At 39.3% G+C, this 10,096-nt stretch overlaps 1 protein-coding gene across 1 annotated transcript in view; it reads right to left on the bottom strand.

Annotated features, from left to right (window-relative positions):
• Positions 1 to 10,096, bottom strand: part of LOC145453942 (doublecortin domain-containing protein 1-like) — a 304,595-nt gene that overhangs the window by 85,472 nt on the left and 209,027 nt on the right. The gene's annotated exons all lie outside the window — the stretch shown is intronic.

Raw genomic sequence — 10,096 nt, 5'->3', positions numbered from 1 at the left:
ATATCTAGACTAGACTATCTAGTCTAGATATCCCTGATAATATTGTACCAACCCGCGTAACAATTACGCTAATCTTCAATCCTTCGTGGAACCCTAAATTTTCACAGAGTCATAGAAACAAAAATCGACCACAATACACATCTGACTACTCATCTAATACATTACTATGCGTTACTGGTGCACAAAACGAACTGTGCATCAACAAAACCATTAAAATAGAATTTTCACACAACACGAAAACATAATGAATAATTAGGCCTATCGCATATCACAAGTTTCCTTGTTTCATAAGTTTCTTGTACAAAATAAAGTTTAATAAGTTTCATCATTTCATAAGCTTCCATGTTTCATTAGTAATCCCGTTTCATAAGTTTACCTTTTTCATTTGTTTCCCTGTTTCATTAGTTACCATGTTTCAAAAGTTTCCTTGTACAAAACAAAGCCACCCCTGGTCGACCCTAATTACCTACAATTTATGATCGCCAAGACCGGCGTATAATCCAAAACCATATGTATGAGCTGAGAGTGTCTCTTGATCTCCGCGGAAGCTCTAGAACTGGCTCATTGATATAGAATTTACTTTATTACGGATCATATGGGCTCAATTCTAGCAAATCCTATCTTCGCAAACAATGCAATTGCTAAAAATACGATAATTGGCCGTTTTAATACAGCTATTAACCGCTAAAAACATTGGCTCTCGACTATATATAATTCGGCTTATTTCTATGCACCCTTTGTTTCATTCGTTATGCGTATGACGATTTGATGAGTATACAAGAGATTTCACGGAAAACGCGGAAGTTGAAATTTATTGGTTCATTATTATTAAATCAACATTCGGGTTCCTCTTCTGAGTTATACAGCAGTGCAGCCACAAGTAATTACTTGATTTGCGTAACTATTATATTCTGTGTGTAACACAGGCTACATACACAGGTTTCGCATTGGCGCTTTCGACTGTGAATAGCTTTTTTTGGCACATTTTTTCCTAAAAATCACGAACTGAGTTTGCACAGCTCCTTTTCCATTTTAGGAATTCCGCGTCAATGTCAACGAATTGTACCTAATAGTGACTACAGTGAAAACTCCACACTTCCGTCCAATGATTAAAATTTGGCCGACTACAAGATGTTGGACATTTACTGTCGTGGATTACGGTGAAAGTATTTGTTACTAAATGTCTATGATTTTGTTAGATGTGTTTGATAATAGAAGCAATTTTCAATTTATCCAGAATTACTTCGCTGGCCCGCATGAAAACGTCTCGCGGGCCTAATGTTTGACACCCCTGCTGTGCACTAAACAGTAGTATATAGTGTATATGGGAATACCAATGACCTGCATATAGGCCTACCTGCGCACATAACACACATTTGTTGTATTCAATGATGCATGTTCAATGTGCATGCAATTGTGTTTTCATCAGGCGCATTATGTGTAGAGTGTAGGCTACCGACAATCACTCACGAAGTTTGGTGCATGGATTTCATAGTATTCCTGATGTAGATATATTCCAACCAGCAATATTATGTAGTCTGAAAGTATTTCATACAGGATGCGATTGACGTTCTAGTAAGCATGTATTAGCGTTCGATCAAAGTACAGCGTGGTTCTTCGCTATACTTACGATAAAACATACTATATACCTATTGCAGTTTAATCACCTTCGTGTATTGATATCTTGTATTAGCGTTGGGATAACTCGAGTCTGAACGACATCATTTATTGACTCGGACTCGACGAATAATTTGGAATAAACTTGTGACTCCGAACAAAATTTCCAGTCAATTTTTCAGTCGTCAAACATCCACGTGATCAATACTATCAGTGACGTGCGGTCAGGTAGGCAAGTGACGCAGTGCCTCACCGGTCGTCATGATTAGCAAAGGAACATTGTGGCGCCTTCCACGATTTATGGATATTTACCGTCGATGTTCATGAATAACTAAATTTGAATCTTTTTTTATCCAACATCACCAATTTTCATATTTAGTGTTAAAAAATACAGCGCGAAAGGAGAGGTGAGGGTGAGGCACATGCAGGTGAGGCACGGGCGGGTTGTGTCTCACCTGCGGCAATGCAAATCATCATAAACAACTCAGAATTCGTAGGCCTAATAACTTGGTATCAAACAAGTGCTAGTTTCACACCGATTCTGAAAATCCGAATATCAACAATCTTAGAGCACCGGAACCCGGAACACCCTCAAAGTCGCCAAAGAATGTGAAATTCGGGTCTATTTCGTAAAATGGCAGTGCAGAGAAACAATAGCCAGATGAGGCATAATCGAATCAGCCTCACTCACTATTCGCGAACAACCGGACAATCGTATCACAGGGAACGAGCTATCGATTTCGGAAACCGACGGTGTTGTGTGAATTGTGTAGTAGCGACGGCCAATATGTTATTCGGAGCAAATCCGTTCCCTTACTAATGTAGCTGTTATTCTATGTATTTTCCATCCATAGATACCTTAAATTGTGGTATGTAATAGCTGCCTACAACTACATAAATAGCATGCGTCATCGTTGTTTGTGACCTTTATGGAGCTTTCGACTCCAATAGTCATCTACACCAGCGGCAACTAGGGTTGCATTTATAACAAAAATCGATTTAAAACAAACATGTTTAAAACAAGACCCTAATTTAAATCATGTTTTGTATTGTTATTTTTTCAAGCCATGATGTCACGAATTTTCCATTGTGATGTCATAGTGGATTGACATTAACAATTGAAAATGTAGGGTAATTATAGCTCATTTGACGAAGTATCTGTACTATTAATGTTGAAGCGACTATTTTGAGGGTTCCAACCATCCGATATCGATATACGTCGGCTATATCGGGTGGTAATTGTCCGTAGGCTCAGAAAACATGTGTTTGGAAAGAATTTACACAATTGTGGCATAATTTTACGACTTACACAATTTTTTTTAAAAGGCCTTTGTTTAAAACACTGTTTAAAACATGTTTTAAACGAAGTATTTTAAAACACCGTTTGTTTTAAATGCAACCCTAGGGGCAACACTACAAAATATTGCGGTAAATCAGAATCGCCATCGGTAATGAGCTCTCTCGAATGCGATTACCGCATAGTGCCAAAATTGATATTTCAAAACATTTTGTTGCCACAGCTCACACAAGGGCGCTTTGAGCTCACATAAAATCTCGTAATTCAAGATGCAACACGACATTTCGCAATCAACGTGCTCGTCTGTGGCTTGCCAATTTCGGCAATCCCACAAGATATGATATGACATGTCACATTCGATAGTCTGCGGACTTATAATGCTGTGTGGTCAACGATGGGCAGCTTAGCTGTGATCATCTTTCACAAGAAGGGAACTTGAAATGAAATCCGTTAATGGTTTTTACGGAAGCGCACAGTACATGCTAGTTTGCCTGCCAAATACTACGCAAAGGCGGCCGTATCTGCTGTTGTTATTGATATCTAACTAACCATCGGATAATTCCATCAGCAGTCACATCGCAGATAAAACAGCTTCGCCATGCACATGATAGCATGAAGAATATCATTACAACCAGGGTTGTAATAAGTCGAGTCCTGACTCGACTTGACTCGAGTCATTTTGTGCTCATTGTACTCGAGTCCATGCGTATGACTCGACAGTCGACACATTCGATATGACTTGATTCGGGGTTGGTATGTCATATTCGAAAATTTCAGAAACTGTCTGTTGTCTTTTATCTGTTTATAATTATGTACGTTTAGAGTGTGAAAAACTAGTGCGTTATGAGTCCATGGCCTTCGATATCACCCAAGAGAGAGAGAGAGAGAGAGAGAGAGAGTCTTTATTTTCATCCAACCAAAATACATAACACACGGCAGTAATGGTGGTACAGAAAATATGCTTGCATATTCGGTATTCGGTATTAGATAAGAATGATCGATAAGACCGTGAAGGTCATCTAGTCTGATCACACCAGCATCAAACAGGTACACTTGACTCTAAACCAGTGCTTTTCAACCTTTTTGAGCTCCATTCGCACTGTTTTTGTGAAATAAGTGTCATTCGCACAAACTAATCGAAAATAGTTATACATAAAGAAGATGAAGAAGATAGGCCTACTTAACAACATTTTGTTCAGATGTGTAACGAATTGACTACTATGTAGCTTAAGCTATCAAGTGTCTCATTGAAAAAGCAACTTTTTTCGCTCGTTTTGCTTTCAACTATTTCACTAAAACCCTTCTCGGCCAAACAATGTTGTTGGGAATTTGTACAAGAACGTCTACTAGTGCTTGGATGACCAGGTTTTATATTCTCTTCTGCACTACTATCCAAAATACAGCGAATTTTTCGCGCCTGAAAAATGCTTGCTGGCAGAAATCGTTTTTGAGAGCTGACACCAGGATTGTAATGACTCGAGTCATGACTCGACTCGAGTCAGACTCGAGTCACGATTTTCTGATGACTCGAATTGACTCGAGTCATTTTCTCAAAATACGAAAATGACTCGACTCGACTTGTACCAAGTCATATGACTCGAGAATCAGACGGCCAAGACCGACATTTCATTGTCATTTCGAAGAAGAGTAAAGTAACCACCCTATTGGGATTTCGTATATTGGTACTGGTACTTGAAAATGCGACCCGAAACTGTTGAAAGTGAGGAAAATTAGTATATTATAATTGCTAACCATTCGATATCACCAAACAGAGCCATAAAAGTGGATTTAAGAAGACTTTAACTGGAAACTGAGCAGGCAACACAATGACTTGGACTCGGACTCGAGTCATAATACCATGACTCGGACTCGAACCTTTGTTCGATGACTTGGACTCGGACTTGACTCGGTGGTGAATTGAAAATGACTCGACTTGACTCGAGTCAAAACCATAAAAGTGAGTTTGACTTGTGACTCGGAGCTTTGTGACTTGGTTACAACCCTGGCTGACACAAAGGTCCCGCGAGGCTCCGGTTTTTCGAAAGGATGGAAAACCCACATGTTTGTGTTGAGGCTTTTGCCTTACGTCTCTGGAACATAAAGGTGCAAAACGACCATGGCACATTAGAGCTCGCTACCATATGATACGTTGCTCCAACTTCTGTCTCGCGAGTTTATGAGAAGAGCAAATAACTCACGATACTGTGTGTTTTACTCATTAGCTCAATCTAACTTGGGAATTCATAACAGTTTAATAACAGTAACGTTGCATTTAGACTACCACAAAAATTTGAGTTTTTGTGGCATCTCGCGACCCGTGCCTTATCCATGAAAAGGAACTCATTTTTGATATTACAGTTGTATGCTACGATTTTACGGGCATGTGTGACATACAGAACGCGAACACCACAATTCTACCCAAGGCAGCTCTACAAAACATGTATGACGCACGCGATTTCAAATTAGGGCGAATTAAATTCCTCTGCGTATCGCAGTTGTACTACTGCCTACTCAGATTGCGAGAATGGGACTATTCCGTTCCGACAACGGAGCATATATCCAATCCATTTCGAAAGGTTTGGCCATCCAACATCGGTCATTTTTATACTGAGGTTTTGTCGCAGCATATGTTTTTGGCGCCGCCGTTTACCAGCGGTTTGTTCGCCAAAACTTTACGTCTTCATGTGTCCCGACGCAGAAGGGGTTAGCCTCGAAATGAATAAATCTCAGATGCCTGAGCTCGCTCGTTGCTCACCCCTACATTATTTCATCCCAACAGTCATGCTTTCCAGAAAAAACAGTCGGATAAACCTTATCATGAATTCTCATGATAAAGCTATATTTTCTGCGTGTCTCGCATATTGACTATAGTACCCAACACAGTGACCTTGTATATGTAAAAACTATCACAAAAGTCAATAAATATTACATACATATTAACAGATAGCACCGTGTCGACCCAAAATTATACCCTTTGCGGTCCATACTTTAATAACCCTCGAAGGGGTAAAAATTTGCGTTAAAGTAACTTGCAAATGTGAGTCTGTAATGATGGTATTTCCTAGTCTCCTCGTGCCTCGCGCTTATCGAACAGTTATTACGAAAATATGACGATTGTTTAGCGAAATATAGTAGAAAGTCAATTTGTAGTCATTTTTCCAGCCTGTCGCAGGCTCAGACGGGCTGGTATACTGTATGTCTGGCACTATAGAGATCTCTATACTGCCACTAAACCAGCTTCAAAACCAGGCGTTGAGTTACGTAATAATTATAGTGCGGGAAATTCACTACGGCTTGTGAGAGCTACGATTAGTGGTGCGTCGTATTAAGTTTTACAATTCCGTCGCAATTGCAAAAGTTACGCTGACCTTATATTTCCTATAAGGTTTATTTGAATTATTTCACGTCAGAAAAGTTAACAATTAACCACGATTTTCATTCGCACTTGATCCGGATTTTCATTCGCACCATTCGCACCACCTTCGTCATTCGCACTTCATCCGGATTTTCATTCGCACTATTCGCACCACCTTCGTCATTCGCACTGCAATTTTTTTCATTCGCACCAGTGCGAACCGTCACACAGGTTGAAAAGCACTGCTCTAAACAGTCTGGCTGTAAAAAAGGTTACAGTATAGATAAAAAATAAAATAGAAGAAAAATTAGCGATGGTAGCAAATGATCAATGAAGCAATGTCTGGGCGAGGTAGGGCAACAGTGTTAGTGTAACGAAAAAGATTTACACAGAAGTCAATTGAAGCTGATTTGAACTCGATACTGAACAGTAAACACTATGACTTGGACTCGACCCGCTGATCCCTGATTTGGACCTGAGTCGGTTGAGAATTGAGAATGACTCGACGTAATTCGAGTCAAAACCATTAGAGTTAGATTGACGTGCGATTCTGAACCTTGTGACTTGGTTACAAGTTACGGCCCTGCGAAAATACCAGTGGTAATTGTTACTGCACTGAAAAACATCGGGAGCAAATTTCTAACTCGAAACGCAGTTATTTCTTTTCTTCGAAAACGGGAGACTCGACGCAGCGAGTCAGCTGCGGAGCCCGTCACCGTGTAAATGGGCCCGCTGTGGCCTGTCCTAGTTGTCGGCTCGACCATTCCCTGTCTACTAGTGCAAAACCCAATCGAGATGATGTACGCTTGTGCGTCGTATATTGCCAGCTGGTGCTGAATTAGTTTGGCAATTGAGTCCCGAACAAATATGGATGATCAATTGATCACGATCATTGTTCTCGCCTAAGCCTAGCCATTTGAAAATGTTTTCAACAATAAGTCAAAAATATATGAGCTTTTCTTATCGATTTCGCCAAGAGTGCGCCATTCTATGCCTTTACTCACCTTCATTCACTTCTTGTTTGATTTTTCTGTATTCGATGAATGGGAAATCATGGAAATTACTAATCAGTAGGGCGTTTATTTTTTACCTAAAAAAAGGAAAATTTGACTTTTTTTACCTAAACAAACTGAGTTTTGACCAAACGTATTCAAATTAGGTGTTTTCCCACATAATGTTGAAATTGCACCACTTATCTTCATTTCTGGTAGGAACTGGCTGTCCTAACGAAGTAGTTTGGCCTGAAAAAACGTTTTTGGCTCAGAAACAGGCAACTTTTTACATGAAAAAAACAATATTTTAACGAAATCTGACGCTATGGAGAATTCCAGTGGTTACAATATGTATTATGGTAGAAATAATTAAAAAAAATTGTAGTGCAACGAGAGATACTTTCCTAAATTCTTGGATAGAAAGTGCACGTCCTTACTAAAAAGCTTGCCGTTCAAAGTCGTTCAACAGCAGCAGTTGTTAGGTGACAACACTCAAGTTGTGCGTACACTGCTGGTGACACACCGTGTTGTTTCATTCTGACAATGTTGTCAACATCACAATTTTTCATCATGCGCTTCTTAATATAAGAATGATGCAATGCCCAAGAAGTCTTTCTTCAGTTAGGACATTGCGGTACGTTGATCTATGGATAACTAACCTACGGACCGTAGGTTAGTTATCTATAGTTGATCATAACACCATGTTTACCTATTTGTTTTATTTGACCGTTTATGATTCACAATGAGCAGACAATTAGCCGTCTACAACGCTAGGCCTATAAAATAGGCTACAAGCTGTAAAATATCAAATGATAGGTTAACCGACAGTGCAAAATCTACGATACGAACGAAATTCAGACGTCAAAAAAATTTTGAATGTAACGCTACAACTTTGACAAAATTTTTACAAATTTTGACATGAAAAAAAAAACGCCCTACTAATCAGATATTGATTATATTATGGAATATAACATTCGACAGTGATATGATTGCAAAAATTCAAAAATCGCAAAATTGTCAAATCGATATTATAATCATCGTCGTTTACAGTACAGGCCAGGCACTCAGGCAGGCCACCGAGAGGAGATACGATTCCGGTCTCAGACATAATGACGAAGCATTCTTGAGCAAATTGCCTCTTGGTTTGTTTTGCAAGTATCGGATTACAGCCGTAACATCACGCCGGTGCACACGGCACCTTACCTCGGATCCGTCGTTTTGAGTTTACTGTGACACATATAAGATCAGAAGATATATTTTGTAACTTCGTTTCGCCAGGAGCACTTCCATATATTTTTAAGGCATGATTGTTCACTTGTTCAGCCATAATTGTTTTTATCGTGGGTTACATTCTATCCTAGCAGGGTTCCGGTATAGTACTCTATATAGTAGTTCCTGCCTTCATCGTTATCATTCTTGTTAATGTATGCAATCGTGAATAGTATTTGTATTGATGTTGGACTTCTAATACAGAATATGGGTTCATGTTCATCGATCTCTGGATCTAAGACAAAGTATGGTGAGACATGACACGCATATTATATGGTTACCCCTAAAAAAAAAAAATGAGCATCGTTTCTGTAGACAGCCTAACACTTTCATGGGGTAAACAGAAAACTTTCAAATTTTTTATTATTTATTTTTATATAATAAATAGAAACTTACTTCTCCTGTAGCAAAGCGGTTACTGGCTGGAATTGAATCAAATTTTGTGTGTAGGCTTAAATTATGTAACCTAACAATTTTATCAGGTAGCCAGTACGATTTGAGAAAAAAAGTCATTTTTGAAGAGCCCAAGTGCTGGGAGGTGTTGGTTTGCAAAAAGGCTGTCTGTGAGATCACACGGTTGCAGCTGTTGGTGTGTTTTGCCTGAATACTTCAACAACGATGGCGCGACTAATATAGATTGTAGATTGCTCGGGGATAATTAGATTATGTTAAGAATTATCCACATTTTCCATGGTAACAAACGTGCGTGCGGTTTCCTTGACGTAAATCACAATGAAAACGCAACAGGATATAGGACTCCCAAGTCCAGACAATTACCAAATGATTGAGCGTATCGAGAGACGCTGTCTGTGTACACTGTACGTGTACAGTGTACATGTACTGTACATGTACTTGTACTGTCAACCGCACAGCGGGCCGGATTCAAACTTTTTGATTGCTTGCGCGGGCAGTCAAATGACTAAAATTGTTACCTCCTACTCCATACATTTGCTTCTCCCCGGAATTCTACATTATCAAGCCAATACATAATATAGTACATGGGTTCTTAGCCTTTACCAACCCGCGCAACTCTCGCGCTAATCTTCAACCCTTCTTGGAACCCCAAATTCTCACTGAATCATAAAAACAAAAATCTACCTCAGTGCACATCTGACTACACATCTAATAATTACTATACATTGCAGGCGCACAAAATGAACTGTGCATCAACAAAACCATTAAAATAGCATCTTCACATAAACTGATAACATATGAATATTTATTGCTCTTCCCTTTAAGATACCAATTCAGAAATGCGAGGCTTCACGTTCGAAAGTGTCATCGTATTGTTCGGTCGAAACGCAGCAGCGTGATACCAATTGCTTAATTGCAACCTCTATCTTACCAAACAATGGAATTGCTAAAAAAATACGATAATTGGCCGATTGAATACAGCTATAAACCGCTAAAAACAGTGGCTCCAACGACTATGTCGGCTTATTTCTATGCACCCTTTGTTTTAGTCGTGATGCGGCGTTGGCCCTGCATATGCGATTTGAGGAATGCAATATATTTCCCGGTAAACGCGGAAGTTGAAATTTGGTTCATTTTTATTAAATCAACATT

Source organism: Botryllus schlosseri, chromosome 13 (assembly GCF_051294905.1).
Source record: "Botryllus schlosseri isolate E-star chromosome 13, Bs_hap1, whole genome shotgun sequence".
Taxonomy (NCBI): domain Eukaryota; kingdom Metazoa; phylum Chordata; class Ascidiacea; order Stolidobranchia; family Styelidae; genus Botryllus; species Botryllus schlosseri.
This window is presented reverse-complemented; position numbering and strand designations above follow the sequence as displayed.